General features: G+C 35.8%; 2 protein-coding genes across 4 annotated transcripts in view; one reads left to right on the forward strand and one right to left on the reverse strand.

The window, feature by feature from the left end:
* LOC117324054 (cleavage and polyadenylation specificity factor subunit 2-like) overlaps positions 1–18,944 on the reverse strand; it is a 273,294-nt gene that overhangs the window by 224,313 nt on the left and 30,037 nt on the right. The window lies entirely within an intron of this gene.
* The window catches only part of LOC117324055 (neuropeptide Y receptor type 6-like), a 55,595-nt gene that overhangs the window by 24,934 nt on the left and 11,717 nt on the right, over positions 1–18,944 (forward strand). The window contains exon 1 of one of the 2 annotated variants that reach the window (XM_033879671.1): positions 17,333–17,912. The exons of the other annotated variant lie outside the window; for it this stretch is intronic. The gene's annotated coding sequence lies outside the window, so the exon portion shown is untranslated. Of the gene's footprint in view, positions 1–17,332; positions 17,913–18,944 lie in introns of those variants that run through there. 2 annotated transcript variants of the gene reach the window in all.

Genomic DNA, 18,944 nt, shown 5'->3' on the forward strand with positions numbered 1-18,944 from the left:
ACTTGTCTGCTTCACAGGACTATTTGTTCTTATTATTTTTCTGTGATAACAGGCAGGTGTTTAGATTTCAAGGTCATCCTGTGATTAACCTTACCCTACTTTGAAGGTCTAGTTGTACATATTACATTTTGTGATAAAAGACAGATGCTCTGAACTCAAGGTCATCTTTGATTGACCTTTTTTAAATCACATATTGACTGATATGCACTACAACTGACACATGGCTAAAAGCTAAGAATTTATTTGTTAAAGAGAATTATAAGTGTAGTTCGATGTTAGAAATGTGTAGAATTCACATGCTGAGTTTGTCTGCCCATGCCAAATCAGCCGTTAATTTGTTGGCAATATTTGGAATGCATCAGGCACCTCTTCACTAACCAATAACAGGATGTCCATTTAAAACCTCTCGGTCATTATCACCTATCAACTCATAAATGTCAATATTAGAAAACACTGGTGTTTTAATGCCCATAAAACTGGTATACCAGTAAGTGCCTGTTAGACCATTCTATTTACAGGGTGTATATCACAAAGAGTGGCAAATACACAATTATACTTCAGGAGGAATGTTTTTATCTCTCTTCAGATACATGTAATTGTTTACAGCATTATGAAAAGTTCAATAATTGTAGAAACTTAAAGCTGACAGAACACTAACTATAGTTGGTGGGACCAAACTTAAAGCTGACAGAACACTAACTATAGTTGGTGGGACCAAACTTAAAGCTGACAGAACACTAACTATAGTTGGTGGGACCAAACTTAAAGCTGACAGAACACTAACTATAGTTGGTGGGACCAAACTTAAAGCTGACAGAACACTAACTATAGTTGGTGGGACCAAACTTAAAGCTGACAGAACACTAACTATAGTTGGTGGGACCAGACTTAAGCTGACAGAACACTAACTATAGTTGGTGGGACCAAACTTAAAGCTGACAGAACACTAACTATAGTTGGTGGGACCAAACTTAAAGCTGACAGAACACTAACTATAGTTGGTGGGACCAGACTTAAGCTGACAGAACACTAACTATAGTTGGTGGGACCAAACTTAAAGCTGACAGAACACTAACTATAGTTGGTGGGACCAAACTTAAAGCTGACAGAACACTAACTATAGTTGGTGGGGCCAGACTTAAGCTGACAGAACACTAACTATAGTTGGTGGGGCCAGACTTAAGCTGACAGAACACTAACTATAGGTGGTGGGGCCAGACTTAAGCTGACAGAACACTAACTATAGTTGGTGGGACCAAACTTAAGCTGACAGAACACTAACTATAGTTGGTGGGGCCAGACTTAAACCTGACAGAACACTAACTATAGTTGGTGGGGCCAGACTTAAGCTGACAGAACACTAACTATAGTTGGTGGGGCCAGACTTAAGCTGACAGAACACTAACTATAGTTGGTGGGACCAAACTTAAGCTGACAGAACACTAACTATAGTTGGTGGGACCAAACTTAAAGCTGACAGAACACTAACTATAGTTGGTGGGACCAAACTTAAACCTGACAGAACACTAACTATAGTTGGTGGGACCAAACTTAAGCTGACAGAACACTAACTATAGTTGGTGGGACCAAACTTAAGCTGACAGAACACTAACTATAGTTGGTGGGACCAAACTTAAACCTGACAGAACACTAACTATAGTTGGTGGGACCAAACTTAAACCTGACAGAACACTAACTATAGTTGGTGGGACCAAACTTAAACCTGACAGAACACTAACTATAGTTGGTGGGACCAAACTTAAGCTGACAGAACACTAACTATAGTTGGTGGGGCCAGACTTAAACCTGACAGAACACTAACTATAGTTGGTGGGGCCAGACTTAAGCTGACAGAACACTAACTATAGGTGGTGGGGCCAGACTTAAGCTGACAGAACACTAACTATAGTTGGTGGGACCAAACTTAAGCTGACAGAACACTAACTATAGTTGGTGGGACCAAACTTAAAGCTGACAGAACACTAACTATAGTTGGTGGGACCAAACTTAAACCTGACAGAACACTAACTATAGTTGGTGGGACCAAACTTAAGCTGACAGAACACTAACTATAGTTGGTGGGACCAAACTTAAGCTGACAGAACACTAACTATAGTTGGTGGGACCAAACTTAAACCTGACAGAACACTAACTATAGTTGGTGGGGCCAGACTTAAACCTGACAGAACACTAACTATAGTTGGTGGGACCAAACTTAAGCTGACAGAACACTAACTATAGTTGGTGGGACCAAACTTAAACCTGACAGAACACTAACTATAGTTGGTGGGACCAAACTTAAAGCTGACAGAACACTAACTATAGTTGGTGGGACCAAACTTAAGCTGACAGAACACTAACTATAGTTGGTGGGACCAGACTTAAGCTGAGAGAGCAAAAGGGCAATAACTCCCAATAAGCATCAGGTACATAAATAATGAAACTATGAGGTCCTGAAAGTAAAATTGTACCACATTAATATATGTACACAATTTCGTAATCAAACTGTGGCAGTCCAGAAAAAAAGACTTTCTTGTCCTGAATTTGATCAAAATCCCTCATTGACACTGCTAGAGGGCTAACAAGGATTTTCTAAAAATAGTAAGTGACCTTGACATTGACCCAACAACCCTGAAATTTGAAAATGTCCACTTATACATACATACAAGATGGACAGAGAGGAAGCCTATAGTCTCCTTGGTTTCACAGGTAGGTAACTATATATATATTAAAGGGACTACAATGGTTATAATCACTTTTTATCTAAGTAGATCTATTTAGGAAAAGTTGATATAGTTGAATGAATTTCATATTATCTATTTTTGTTCCTTTGAAAACACTGGTTGAAAGGAATTGTTTTTGTTTTGGTTCTCAAGATGATTTAGACAGGTATCTGCCCAAGTTATGAGCTGCCATGTAATTGTGTAATTTGTAATGATGAGTCCTCTAACAAGTGTTTGTAACAACCAACCCGAGACTCATTCAAGTTTCCACCAGACAATCTCCACACTCCTGACACCATGGTTATACATGGTCTGCCCCATCCCAGGCTCCTCTCACACACAACCCTGCCCACCGGCAAAACATCGCTTTATTGCTTAATTTTGTGCTGACAACAGTGTTTAATTTATCAAACACACACCGCCATTTTAGCTGTGAATGGCATTGATGAAATAATACGTTCCTGATTTATGCTGTCAGAAACGCTAGCGTTACTATGTTGTAAGCAATATCTGGTGAGTAATCTGTGAAGTAATTTGGTAAAACATTGCTTGTTATATAACCAAACACAGGTCTGTCTGTATCAATGGAATTGCTAAGCCTTTCTCCACTTCATTTTTGTCTTTGCTGTAATAAGCTGGTTGCCATCAAACAGCTTACTGCCGAATGAGACTTTGGATATCTGTCACCACTGGTAATCTATAACTGTAGAGAGAACCAGTAGGATTAAGTTTGATGTTGGTGGGGGCGTGGGAAGGGTGTGGGGGAAGGACACAAGAAATACAGACAGTATTGCTCCTGATAGGAGATTGATGTAACAGTGTCGCTTGTTACAGAAACCATTTAGACTCCGATAAAGTCTTGATCACCACCTTACAATGTGTTCACCATTTCTAAGCTGAATGTTGTTATAAATTCTATAGTCTTAAGGGTACAGACTTAGATGTTCTGTCTACCAGTCGACCAACAAAACAGAACTTTTTTGCAACCTTTTTAATTTACCAGTGCAATCTAAGACCTTTATAAACCATATACCAGCTCCAAATCTATCCATTTCTGTATGTACTGATCACAGTCAAATCTTTCCATTTCTGTATGTACTGATCAGAGTCAAATCTATCCATCTCTGTATGTACTGATCACAGTCAAATCTATCCATCTCTGTATGTACTGATCACAGTCAAATCTATCCATCTCTGTATGTACTGATCACAGTCAAATCTATCCATCTCTGTATGTACTGATCACAATCAAATCTATCCATTTCTGTATGTACTGATCACAGTCAAATCTATCCATTTCTGTATGTACTGATCACAGTCAAATCTATCCATTTCTGTATGTACTGACCACAGTCAAATCTATCCATTTCTGTATGTACTGATCACAGTCAAATCTATCCATTTCTGTATGTACTGGTCACAGTCAAATCTATCCATTTCTGTATGTACTGATCACAGTCAAATCTATCCATTTCTGTATGTACTGACCACAGTCAAATCTATCCATTTCTGTATGTACTGGTCACAGTCAAATCTATCCATTTCTGTATGTACTGATCACAGTCAAATCTATCCATTTCTGTATGTACTGATCACAGTCAAATCTATCCATTTCTGTATGTACTGACCACAGTCAAATCTATCCATTTCTGTATGTACTGACCACAGTCAAATCTATCCATTTCTATATGTACTGATTGCAGCTAACAACATCACTGATGATAATTTGTTTTTTGGTAGGAATTTCTATTTGAAGACATGCTACCCCAATGTAAAATCATGAAAGCTAACCAGGGCCAGTGGAGACATACAGAGCGCTGAATACAGAAGTATTGGGTGTTGCTTGTGATAGCTGTAGAAACCAATTGACCAGCGCTTAAAAACTGACCAGTCATCAGTAAAGTGTTTCCTAATCAATACGCCTACCATTGTATTGTAATGGGCCTGTTAATCTCCAGTGTATGTTTGAATGCACCATTCATCTGCCCCAGTGTAACACCTGTAATGGCTATTTCTCCCAGTATTGTACAAGACCTCTGTATCCAGTACAGGTCTGGGGATCGAGCCCAGTATTGTACAAGACCTCTGTATCCAGTACAGGTCTGGGGATCGAGCCCAGTATTGTACAAGACCTCTGTATCCAGTACAGGTCTGGGGAGCCCAGTATTGTACAAGACCTCTGTATCCAGTACAGGTCTGGTGAGCCCAGTATTGTACAAGACCTCTGTATCCAGTACAGGTCTGGAGAGCCCAGTATTGTACAAGACCTCTGTATCCAGTACAGGTCTGGGGAGCCCAGTATTGTACAAGACCTCTGTATCCAGTACAGGTCTGGAGAGCTGTTACAATGTTGAGAGACACTAGAATCAAACATGTGACCAGCTGTGATGTTTACATTTATATGACTGCCACAGTATACACTGACACCTGTGTAAAATTAACTCACCACGACAAATATTTCCCTTTGTAATGCATGGGTAGGATATCAATAATGCTAGTTACATTGAGGAGTTGTTGTTACTTGGAAAATTAATTAAAAACTGTTATATTAAACATCTTTTTAGCGTGCCAATTAATAGAGGTAATTTTTGGTACAGATCTGAGAAATTATCCGACATCTTCGCAAAAGTTTAGATACATATGTAGAGTAGAGTTACTTCCTGGGTAAGATGCTAAATTAAGTCTCCCATTATTACCATCATACAGGAGAACAATTGTTTCGCTGTAATAACTGAAGAAAGGGTCCAGACCTACATGTCCTTATCCTGTGTGTTTGTAATACATCTGTTCTGAAGGGTAACATCACAAATTATTAACACTTCTTAAAGACTTGTGAAACATTTCCTCAGAGAAGCCCAATATCCTGTAGGAGGTAAATTGGTTGTTAGTGGCCGTGCCTCCAGCCAGGTATCAATGGTATACGTGGTGGAGGGCTTCAGCCTGACAGCAAACCTATGATGACAACATAGGCAAAACCAATGTTTAATTTGACCACTACTGATGAGGAAAATAAAACTCTGTGCAATTTATTGAAATTATCTCATTTGGTCGTAAATATTTTATAAATTTGATGGGATTTCTCAGTAGGATGCAAGATTGTCAGACCAAGGCAATCAACAACGAGCTGATCGACAGACGCCTGCAAAAATATCATTCATACCTAACTGAACGAGAAATACTGGGGAAACAACTACTATTTGTAGTAATTATTATGTCTCCAACAAACTCCTAAGTAGTTTTTTCCTAGATGTATGGTCGCTAGTTTCTGGGAACACCAGCATGGCAACATCACCAAATAATTACTATAGACTTGCTGGTTGACACAGTCGGATTCAGAGATGTATAAGCCAGACTTGAGTGTGTTTTGCCAATTATTGCCTCATATCTTGTGTTGTGATTAGGAGTAAACTGTGATTTCACTGGCCCAGTAGGTGGACCTGTTAATCCTGGGGATAATTAAGTTACTAACAGCTTCCTCACAATTAACTAAGGTCATTACTTGCCACAGTAACTATCCCTACTGGACATCTATGTAGGCCAACAAATGTAGGTGTACATTGTACTGTAACAGTCAGTTGATAGCCCCTACAGAGTGGCACAACTCTATAAGGTATACTAGGAAATGGTGGCCATCAATAAGGAATGCTAGGAAATGGTCCCCATCTAAACGCAATGCAAGGAAATAGTCCCAATCTAAAAGGAATGCTAGGAAATGGAGGCTATCTAAAAGGAAAGCTAGGAAATGGTGGCTATCTATAAGGAATTCTAGGAAATGGTGGCTATCTATAAGGAATTCTATGAAATGGTGGCTATCTATAAGGAATGCTAGGAAATGGTGGCCATGCATCTATATGGAATGCTAGGAAATGGTCGCCATCTATAACGTATTCCAGCAAATGGTCGCCATCTATAAGGTACCTTTGACACCTGAAAATGGTCCATGAATAACTTGTACAGACACAAGGTTTGGCAAGGCCCATTGTACAATTTGACTTATGAATAATGTCTAAATATTGAAATAGATATTCAAAGCAACAGAATTCAAGTGTATCTGCAATTATCGAAAGTAGTTTTGTCTATAATAAACCTTGCAGTAAAACTGTCTAGCAGATAAAAGAATATTACAGTGGTGGTTGTGCTTCAGCAAAGAATTGCATATACAGCAATCTCATGAGTCCTATGTTGATAATTTGAATGTTTCTGGACAAATCAAATATATATCTGGACATGGCTGCTGGAAGGCCTGTACAGAATACTGCTATAAAAGAGCACTTCCTACCAAAGATAAGTACCACTAGCCAGGTCCCAGACAGCCAGTGGACCTTTCATCCTTACAGGACTCCTCACATATAACTCAGCTTCTAAAAATAATATCTAACTTTGACAACAAACAACTTAACAGTAAATCATCAGTGGATTGGTACCTTTATCAGGTTAGCATGGAAACAAGGGGTTGTTTCATAACAGATATCAAGATACTGCAAAAATAAAAACACAGTAATAATCCATACATCTACACTATACTGATGACAAAACATACATTTATACTAATCGCCTGTATTCTTCAAGCAATGCCAATATTTACAGAATTAGTGGTTTTTTTTTTATTCAAAGCAAAAACAAAACAAAACCTGCAAAATAAAACTTAGGGCCTATCAAATTCCAATTCTACACTAGCAATGTTTGCTATTCAGAATTGTAATTGCACAGCATCAAAATGAAATAAAGAGAAATTTTCAAAGGGAAGTAACTCTAGCCAAAATAATATTTTGTGTTGTTTATAGCTAAAGAAAAGGGCGATTACTCTAGTATAACTCTGAAGTAGAACTCTTCTTCCTGATTAATATCAAATGTGCCCTTTACACCCTTAACATGTGATAAATGCTGAGATCATTAGGAGGTCTATGTGTACAATGATTCTATAACCTTAATGGCTCTAATACACTGATAAGTAATCCACAGTAAACCAGAAAAAAAAACTTCAGAGGAATTATTAACTCATTTTCTATAGCTGTTTGTTTTCTACAAAGTGTTGCTGCTTTCTCCCTGTTTCTAGGACTTATGATAACTGTAATAGTTTCCGGGTGCTTACCTTTCATCCTATCCTACTAGATGACTATTAATAACTTTAAACAGATTCACATCAGAAATAAGTGACACCAGATGATGATGGATCAGATTCAGCAAACTTATCATTGCTTCAGTCTACAGTAAAACACACTGTGAAATTGAACAGGGTCTCACATGTCAAAATAAACGTATTATTTAAATGCCACTCCTACCCATAGAAGATTATACAAGTGATAGATGTTTGGTATATCTATATTACATCTTTCTGGATCTGTAGCTTATAAAGTAAAGGCCATCAACTAAAGTGGTTGTAATATTATTTTATATAAAATTGGACCTTATTGTTATTATAGAGTAGTGATGTAAACTATATTAAGAGTACATCACAATTATATGTATATGTGTACTCAGTTCCCAAATTCCGTTAACGTATATATAAGAACTTAGAAGCATGGTCTATTTTTGAATTCAGAAATATCCTGATTGAATCTTACAGATCTCCCCAGGACCAGCTTTTTAAAGCACAGTAACAGATCTCCAAAGTTGTGAGACCAGCTAACAAAATAAATAAAAAAAATTCCCCAGTATCAAGACCTAGCTGCTTAGAGCACAGCTCATATAATGTACCAAGAATTCTCCACAAGCCTTCCCAGTATCTATATATAATGTACCCAGAATTCTCCACAAGCCTTCCCCCTATCTATATATAATGTACCCAGAATCCTCCACAAGCCTTCTCAGTATCTATATATAATGTACCAAGAATTCTGCACAAGCCTTCTCAGTATCTATATATAATGTACCCAGAATTATCCACAAGCCTTCCCAGTATCTATATATAATGTACCAAGAATTATCCACAAGCCTTCCCAGTATCTATATATAATGTACCCCAGAATTATCCTCAAGCCTTCCCAGTATCTATATATAATGTACCCAGAATTATCCTCAAGCCTTCTCAGTATCTATATATAATGTACCCAGAATTATCCACAAGCCTTCCCAGTATCTATATATAATGTACCAAGAATTCTCCACAAGCCTTCCCAGTATCTATATATAATGTACCCAGAATTCTCCACAAGCCTTCCCAGTATCTAATGTACCCCAGAATTATCCTCAAGCCTTCCCAGTATCTATATATAATGTACCAAGAATTCTGCACAAGCCTTCCCAGTATCTATATATAATGTACCCAGAATTATCCTCAAGCCTTCCCAGTATCTATATATAATGTACCAAGAATTCTCCACAAGCCTTCCCAGTATCTATATATAATGTACCCAGAATTCTCCACAATCCTTCCCAGTATCTATATATAATGTACCCAGAATTACCCTCAAGCCTTCCCAGTATCTATATATAATGTACCCAGAATTATCCACAACCCTTCCCAGTATCTATATATAATGTACCCAGAATTATCCACAACCCTTCCCAGTATCTATATATAATGTACCCAGAATTATCCTCAAGCCTTCCCAGTATCTATATATAATGTACCCAGAATTCTCCACAAGCCTTCCCAGTATCTATATATAATGTACCCAGAATTCTCCACAAGCCTTCCCAGTATCTAATGTACCCCAGAATTATCCTCAAACCTTCCCAGTATCTATATATAATGTACCCAGAATTCTCCACAAGCCTTCCCAGTATCTATATATAATATACCCAGAATTATCCACAAGCCTTCCCAGTATCTATATATAATGTACCCAGAATTCTCCATATGCCTAAGTCCCAGTATCTATATATAATGTACCCAGGAATTTTCCACATATTTGCAGGTAATTACAAACCATTCAAAACGTAAATATGTTGGGTTTTTTTCCCACAATCTTCTAAGTGATTATTATATTATTGATAAGTTTCACACAAAAAAACCCTGTTATCGAGTCTTTCCACAGCACTGACATTGATCCCTGCTGTTTGCACTATTTTTTTTTCATTAAATTACACGTTTGAATTAGCTAGAATCACCAGCACCCGTCAGAGGAAAATGACTCCATGATGGATCGACGTGTATCAGATATACAAAGTTGTATACTTAAAAAACAGAAAAAAAATGAGAAGGTATAAAAATTGCTAATGGAAATATTCCTTCTTCGTTAATGTATATTAACTAATGACAACAGGAATAAATCACTATCTAATTTTAAATTTCTTATCAGAGTCATGCAGTTCTATATCAGGAAACAATCTATATTACTGACCTTTACCTTAAGGTTAAAAATTATTAAAAAAAATGTAAATTATGTTAATTATGTTACCTGTACAAACCCAGATATAAATACCAATGATAGAGATTTTCAAACAGTTCATGTTTTATATAGAGAGGATATTGAATGGTTTCCCACAAGTATGAGAGAATATTGATATTATCTTTGCTTGGAAGGGCAGAATCAATAATGAGATCTTACATATATATAACATTTTAATGATGATCATGATAAACCTGACGACAACACAGTGGCATTTTGGATAGGGCTGCTCAGTGTAATTTCAGTGTTTTTGTTAAACTATAAGCTATAGGTACAGGTACACCAAATAGTCACTTATTCTATACCTTTACTTCATTTACACATGAAAAAAATAGGCAGATTTCAATGCAGTACATAGAAAGTGACGTTCTGATTGGTCAATATCATAAGTAATGTAGCTTTCACATGATATCATCATTACTGATTATATTAAAGCAGTGATGATGGATTAAAAAAAAATCAAGATTTTCAATACCACACAATCCTATATAAATATATAGATAACATTTCACACAAATATATGAATTTATCTCAAACGTCACCATCATCATCGTCATCATCATCAGCATTCACCATAGGACAATCAATCATCATTACCACCTCCAACATAGTCATATCCATCATTAAAATCATTATAATAAACATCAACAGATATCATCATCAACTCGAAAAAAATCCTCATCATCACAAACAATCACCAATCGTCAGGATGTAATTTTTTATCATATTGATATCTGATATTTCACTAGTGTAAAAGTGTAATAAATATTCATATCTTAGTTAAAGCACAAATAGAGATTGAAGCTCTTCGAAAACCGTGTTTGTACATTTTCCAAAGTTGCATAATGTTTACAGAATTTCACAAGGAAGCTAAACATTAAAATATTGTAATCGAAATCCTTCCAGTCATGCAGGGAATTTATTTATTTCAATGACAGGAAATGCCCTAAGGATTTCATTCTGATTTTATGCATTCATACACAGTTGAAGTTGACAACTGTTGTAATGTCCATTCCTTCACAATGCCTACAGAGCACAAGTCTGACTTGATTAGGCACAACAGATAGATATCCCAGACACTGACCCCTACTGACACTCCCTACACAACACCAACACTCTGGACATCCCAGACACTGACCCCTACTGACACTCCCTACACAACACCAACACTCTGGACATCCCAGACACTGACCCCTACTGACACTCCCTACACAACACCAACACTCCGGACATCCCAGACACTGACCCCTACTGACACTCCCTACACAACACCAATAATAATAATAATAATAATAATATCTTTTATTTAACCAGGGTAACATATTTAGACAATGTCTAGTTTACAACATGGCCCTGCATCAAATATATTTACACAAGCATGGCATAATTTAAAATAACGATATAATATAACAATGTAATAAATATATAATTATCATCACAGCTTAAATATGATTTATAAATGAACGCTTGTATATCACACAAGTGTTGCTGAAGGACATTATTAAAGCACAAGGAGTCGAATATACATACAATGCTAATATAGCAAAAGGTAAAAATTGACAGAATATACACTAATATAGTGTGAATTAAAATGGTACAATGAAGTAGGTGATCTAAAATTAAATTTAGAAGATTGAATATTACTATACTAAAATATCAGTGTAAGGGATGAATCACAGATATAACTATATATTCTATTAATAATCACAAAAGAAATATTTAGAAATTAAAACTAGACTAGTTGAAGTTATTTATAAAATATTGCAGTATATATATATATATATATAGCTAAGATTTTGAGAAGTAAAGCTGCAGGTATCTAGTTTTAAAAATCCCAATACTAACTGAGTCTCTAATAGTATCATTAACTTCGTTCCATAAAATTGAACATGTATATACAAATGAACGTTTGAAATAGTTTGTTCTGGCTGTTGGAACATACAATTTGTTTGATATAGAAGATCTAGTGTTTCTGCCATTCACATTTTTTACATAAGAAAACATGTTTGTTAAAATACCTGGTGATTCACAATGTAAAATTTTGTAACACAAAACCATTTTTCTAAAATCGTAAAAGTCTGCAATTGGCATCCATTTTAATTTTTCAAAGAGGGATTTGGAGGGAGTAAGAATATCTCTAACATTTAATAATATCCTGGCTGCTCTTTTCTGTAATTTTAAGACCATATCTATGTACATTTTGTTGCTAGGTTTACTCCAGACAGTTGAACAGTACATAAAATGGGGGAAAACAATACTGTTATATACGTTGGTAATGACATCATCTGACATAAATGACCTTAGTCTTCTCAACACACCTATTTTCTTGGATATTTTCTTTGTCATAAATTTAATATGCTCTTTCCATGAGAGACAACTATCAATAAAAACACCCAGTAACTTTGCACATTGGACAGTTTCAATCGTGAGATCCCCAACTTTCAAAATCAGCTGCCGACATCTTGCGAGTTTTTGAGAGGATCCTATCATCATACATTGGGTTTTTGTTAAATTCAGACTTAATTTATTATCTTTCATCCACTTAATCGTGTTTGAAAGATCTTCTGACATTTTAGCTTCTAGACTTTCTACTGTGTCCCCCCTCACACTCTGCGATGTATCATCTGCGTACATCATTGCTACAGAATGTTTTAAACATTTTGGGTAATCATTAATGTTTAAAATAAACAGTAATGGCCCTAAAATTGAGCCCTGGGGCACACCAATATCAATAGGGAGAAAATCTGAAAGTACACCGGAGAAACTCACAGCTTGTGTCCTTCCAGTGAGGTACGACCTAAAGAAATTTAAGGCTGAAGGTGATACACCATATGCCTTGAGTTTATGTAAAAGAACACTATGATTAACTGTATCAAAGGCCTTGCGAAGGTCGATAAAAACTACACCAGTAAGATACCCTTCGTCAATATTTCTCAACCATTTATCTACCACACTAACCAGAGCGGTCTCTGTAGAATGGTTTGGTCGAAAACCAAATTGGCTTTCACTTAAAAGTTTATTTGTAGTTAAGAAATTGTAAAAAGTATTATGTACATGCCTTTCTAATATTTTACTTAGACCTGCCAGTACAGAGACTGGTCTATAATTGTTCACAGAGGTGGGGTCACCCGCTTTAAAAATCGGAGTGACCTTTGCTCTTTTCCACTCTGAGGGAAATACACCTTTAGATATTGACATATTAAATAAAAAGGTAAGAGGAGATACAATAGCTTCTCCTGCACATTTCAAAAGTTTAACAGATATGCCATCTACCCCCGTGGCTTTGCCATCGGGCATGTGTTTAATTTGATTACGTACAAAATCTGCCGTAATACTTGGAATGATATATGGTATCTCAGTATCAAAGCTCTCAATGTCCGGAAGGCGGTTGTCAAAATGTTTACCTATATCGGTACCAATATTGCAAAAGAAATTGTTGAAGCTATTGGCTACATCAACTTTATTATCAATTAGAGTTCCATTAACATTGAGATTTACTGAAGTGTTAGATTTTTTACTGGGAAGAAATTCTTTAATTTTTTTCCAAACTTCCTTTGAATTTTGAGAGCATTGCATAAGAGCCTCGTCTAAATAATTTCGTTTAGCTTGTCTAATCTTTAAAAGTACTCGGTTTCTACCTGCTCTGAACAGTGCCCAATCAGAGTCTGACTTAGTTTTTCTAGCTTTGTCATGCAAATAGTCACGATTGTGCATCTCATTAATTATATCGTCATTAATCCATTTTTCAGAATGTGCCTTGACCCGTTTTTCATGAAACGGTGCGTGCTTGTCAATGACACTCATAAAAAGGTCCTTAAAAGAAGCCCAAACATCATCAACATCGTCGAAAACTTCAATTGAGCTCCATGGAACCTGCTGCATATCAGCAGCTAGGTTTTCGAGGTTAACATCCTTGAATTTTCTGTATTTAATAGTCGTGTGAGCCTTGGGAGCAAATCCTCTGGTTTTTCTAATAGTATAAACCAGATGATGGTCACTGATTCCAAGGGGAATAACTCCAGACTCTACACATCCAAATGAATCAGCTGTGTATATGTGATCTATAAGAGTTTTTGAATCCTTACATTCCCTTGTAGGAACAGTAATTTGCTGATTTAAGTTGTAAAGCAACATAAGATCTTTCAGCCTGGGAGATTTCTGCTGATCAATGTTAAAATCTCCTAAAACAATAATGTTTTTATTTTCGGTTGATAGTCTGTCAATAACTGAATCAAAATGATCAAACCAGTCTACTCGTTCATTTGGTGGTCTGTAGACATTTACACATATAATTGGTGATGAATTTTTCTGTTGAATTTTTATAGAAAGCAGTTCTAAGGTTCCAGTAAGGTCAACACTATCCTCACTTGCAGAAATGTTGTCACGAATGTATGTGGCAACACTTCGGACATCCCAGACACTGACCCCTACTGACACTCCCTACACAACACCAACACTCTGGACATCCCAGACACTGACCCCTACTGACACTCCCTACACAACACCAACACTCTGGACATGTATTTAACATCATCAAAATCGACAAAATAGAAAAACAGTGCAACCAATCTCAGATGATAATTGATATTCAATAAAACAGGTGTCTATTTACTACCAATGGTTATCACCTCTATATCTTACAGGGACTGCTTAAACATCAATACTGAAAGTGTAATCAAATAATAAAATTATCTATTGTACTTAAGTGACAGAATTGACAGGGAGATCTTACATAAAATGGAGTCTTAGTGAGCTGAAGTAAGTACCACTGATAATTGTTGGATTATCTAGGATTGTCAGGCACAGATAAAGTCATTCAATAACCCAGCTAAACGCAAAGGTAAATATATCACAGTAATTCAAAAGTGTGGCAGGTTTTTTATTATCATTATTACATGCAGAAAAGGCATTGTGAGGTTAAAAAAAAAAGATCCCCCTGTTGGGATATGTTACCGGTAGTAGTTAGGATATGTTACCTGTACAAGTTGGGATATGTTACCGGTAGTAGTTAGGATATGTTACCTGTACAAGTTGGGATATGTTACCTGTACAAGTTGGAATATGTTACCTGTAGTAGTTAGGATATGTTACCTGTACAAGTTGGGATATGTTACCTGTAGTAGTTAGGATATGTTACCTGTAAAAGTTGGGATATGTTACCTGTACAAGTTAGGATATGTTATCTGTACAAGTTAGGATATGTTACCTGTAGTAGTTGGAATATGTTACCTGTAGTAGTTAGGATATGTTATCTGTAAAAGTTAGGATATGTTATCTGTAGTAGTTAGGATATGTTATCTGTAAAAGTTGGGATATGTTATCTGTACAAGTTGGGATATGTTACCTGTACAAGTTGGGATATGTTACCTGTAGTAGTTAGGATATGTTACCTGTACAAGTTGGGATATGTTACCTGTAGTAGTTAGGATATGTTACCTGTAAAAGTTGGGATATGTTACCTGTACAAGTTAGGATATGTTATCTGTACAAGTTAGGATATGTTACCTGTAGTAGTTGGAATATGTTACCTGTAGTAGTTAGGATATGTTATCTGTAAAAGTTAGGATATGTTATCTGTAGTAGTTAGGATATGTTATCTGTAAAAGTTGGGATATGTTATCTGTACAAGTTGGGATATATTACCTGTAAAAGTTGGGATATGTTACCTGTAGTAGTTAGGATATGTTATCTGTAAAAGTTGGGATATGTTACCTGTAAAAGTTGGGATATGTTACCTGTAGTAGTTAGGATATGTTATCTGTACAAGTTGGGATATGTTACCTGTAGTAGTTAGGATATGTTATCTGTAAAAGTTAGGATATGTTATCTGTAGTAGTTAGGATATGTTATCTGTAAAAGTTAGGATATGTTATCTGTAGTAGTTAGGATATGTTACCTGTAGTAGTTAGGATATGTTATTTGTAAAAGTTGGGATATGTTACCTGTACAAGTTAGGATATGTTACCGGTAGTAGTTAGGATATGTTACCTGTACAAGTTGGGATATGTTACCTGTACAAGTTGGGATATGTTACATGTAGTAGTTAGGATATGTTACCTGTACAAGTTGGGATATGTTACCTGTAGTAGTTAGGATATGTTACCTGTAAAAGTTGGGATATGTTACCTGTACAAGTTAGGATATGTTATCTGTAAAAGTTGGGATATGTTACCTGTAAAAGTTGGGATATGTTACCTGTAGTAGTTAGGATATGTTATCTGTACAAGTTGGGATATGTTACCTGTAGTAGTTAGGATATGTTATCTGTAAAAGTTAGGATATGTTATCTGTAGTAGTTAGGATATGTTATCTGTAAAAGTTGGGATATGTTACCTGTACAAGTTAGGATATGTTACCTGTAGTAGTTAGGATATGTTATCTGTAAAAGTTGGGATATGTTACCTGTAGTAGTTAGGATATGTTATCTGTAAAAATTGGGATATGTTACCTGTAGCAGTTAGGATATGTTATCTGTAAAAGTTGGGATATGTTACCTGTAAAAGTTGGGATATGTTACCTGTAGTAGTTAGGATATGTTATCTGTAAAAGTTAGGATATGTTACCTGTAGTAGTTAGGATATGTTACCTGTAAAAATTGGGATATGTTACCTGTACAAGTTAGGATATGTTACCTGTAATAATTGGGATATGTTACCTGTAAAAATTGGGATATGTTACAGATAATAGTCGAGATGTGTTATGTGTAAAAGTGAGGAGTGTAAATAAGTTAATACTAAGGAATATAGCACTTTCATTAAATAATTTATCTCAGGAGTTTCAATAATGTTAAAGCAATTTAATGGAGACTTTCCCTTTGGATGTAAATATTTACAGATAAAGGCCACCATTTGAATAATTACTTAATATCTACATAAGGTCTAGTCTGTAAGTGCTAGTGGTAATTTGATTTCTGATAGGAAATTGGAAAAAAAATCTTTTAATCCACTGGTTTTCCTTACGCAAAACAATTGATTATTCTTAAAATACAAACTTGGAAAGGAAGAATCCTTTCTCAATAAGAATTGTTTTAAGAATGTAGTGCTGTACATGCCCTTTGTGTAGCCATAAATCACAAATGTCAGTTTAAGTATCAACAATAAAGTGTTATCAAAAAGAACAGCTATCGATATGATCATGGTTAAACATAAAAAATACAATAAGTTTAAATGTAAATTAGAGAGTATATGTTGTGAGGGAGTGTTAGAGGCCAGCTGTGTGCCTCTGTGGATACCAGCCTCCCTAATGCCCCGTAACAGATGTCCCAGCAACACCTTACTTACATCTGATTTCACATAAAATGAACACCCTCTAATCCTGTTGTGAAATGCATTATGATCCATGATACATAAAAATACTAAATGGTCACAAATGATTTGTTTGCTGGTTTTTCTCTGCTGTATGTGTACGACTCTCTACATCATCAAGATGCCTCAACACTGGTTACTGATGCTGAAGTGATATTGGCTAAATACTGGCCATCGCTGACGGAGAGTATCAGCAGAGTTCTCATCAGTCGCAAACACAGCATCAATTTGTGCTAAAGGTTCGACCTGTACTGGTCGTGTGAGAGGTAATCTCGTCCTCCTGAAAGCATGATGTGGGTTGACTATACATTCCTACCAGCTGTGACAAATCATTTTTTTATTTAATGCCTTTAAATCCATTTATTAGAGAAGCCAGACTGGTAGGTGCAAGTGTAATGACCTGTTTTACAAACAGCGATTGAGTGACGAGTCTGATGTAGTTGGCTTGCTCTCCTATGCCAGTGTGGCTAGCTATATACAACTGTACAGCTTGGTTTGACCATTTTAATGGAACTGCCTCACACATTTTGGATTTATTACCTCATGACAAAGTAAGTCAACAAACTTCATTTTATATTTTCAAATGAAAAAAAAATTGTTATTTATATCCAGAAAATATTTCAAATTAAGTTATTTTACTATACTGATGGACACTCATTAAAACATGGAGGGCCACATTAAATAGCAATGTATATTGAGTGCCTTCCAAAAATAACTTGAAAATTATCTTGACTTGTGGGAATAAACCAGAACAAAATTTAAACTGTTTCAATTTCTTTAAGTTATCTAATTTTCAGTGAAAACTGCCATAAATACCTTGCCTTCTTGAATTACAGGAAAGGGCTTTAATTTACAAAAATGTTCACAGATGTAAAAACAAATGTTTCAGGTTCTTACATTTGTATCATAAAATTACAATTTTCAACAGTAAACAATAATCTTTAATAAAATAATTTTCTTCACCTAAGACATGCTGAAATTTTCTGAAAACATATTGAACATTTATTTTTTTAAAAAGTAATATTTTGATGATATCTATTCCTTGTACACTCCTGATAATAGATCACAACCTTTATGATAAAATTTCAATTTATCTTTTTATTTTTTATACACTGTCCTTATCATTCATAAGACAGATTTGTCTTTGACACCTTCTTTGACAGACTCACATTGTTCACAGAACATACACAGGAGGTTTCCGACATCTCTTTTATTGATAGGTTATTTTCTTCTTTTTAGACAGAAAACACACATCATACTGAGACTGAAATACTATACTTCATTTCCCAAAAAGTGTACAGGCATTAGTTTGACTACAAACTTGATCCCAGGAAATATCAATCAATCCAAGTGTTGTTAAGTAACAGATGATGAAGTGGAACAAACAAGCAGAGTTTCTATTCTGAATATGAAACAAACAAGAGGCCCAAAGGGCCTTAACGGTCACCTGAGATTTGAAATATTTCGGCCAACTAAATTGACCCTTTTTGGCCCCACCCACCAGTCCTAATGGGGTCAGTCTATGAAGAGTATTTGATTCTAACAGGGGCAAACGTGAGACCCCAGGGTCATGAAATTCACAA

Source organism: Pecten maximus, chromosome 3 (genome assembly GCF_902652985.1).
Source record: "Pecten maximus chromosome 3, xPecMax1.1, whole genome shotgun sequence".
In the NCBI taxonomy this organism is placed as follows: domain Eukaryota; kingdom Metazoa; phylum Mollusca; class Bivalvia; order Pectinida; family Pectinidae; genus Pecten; species Pecten maximus.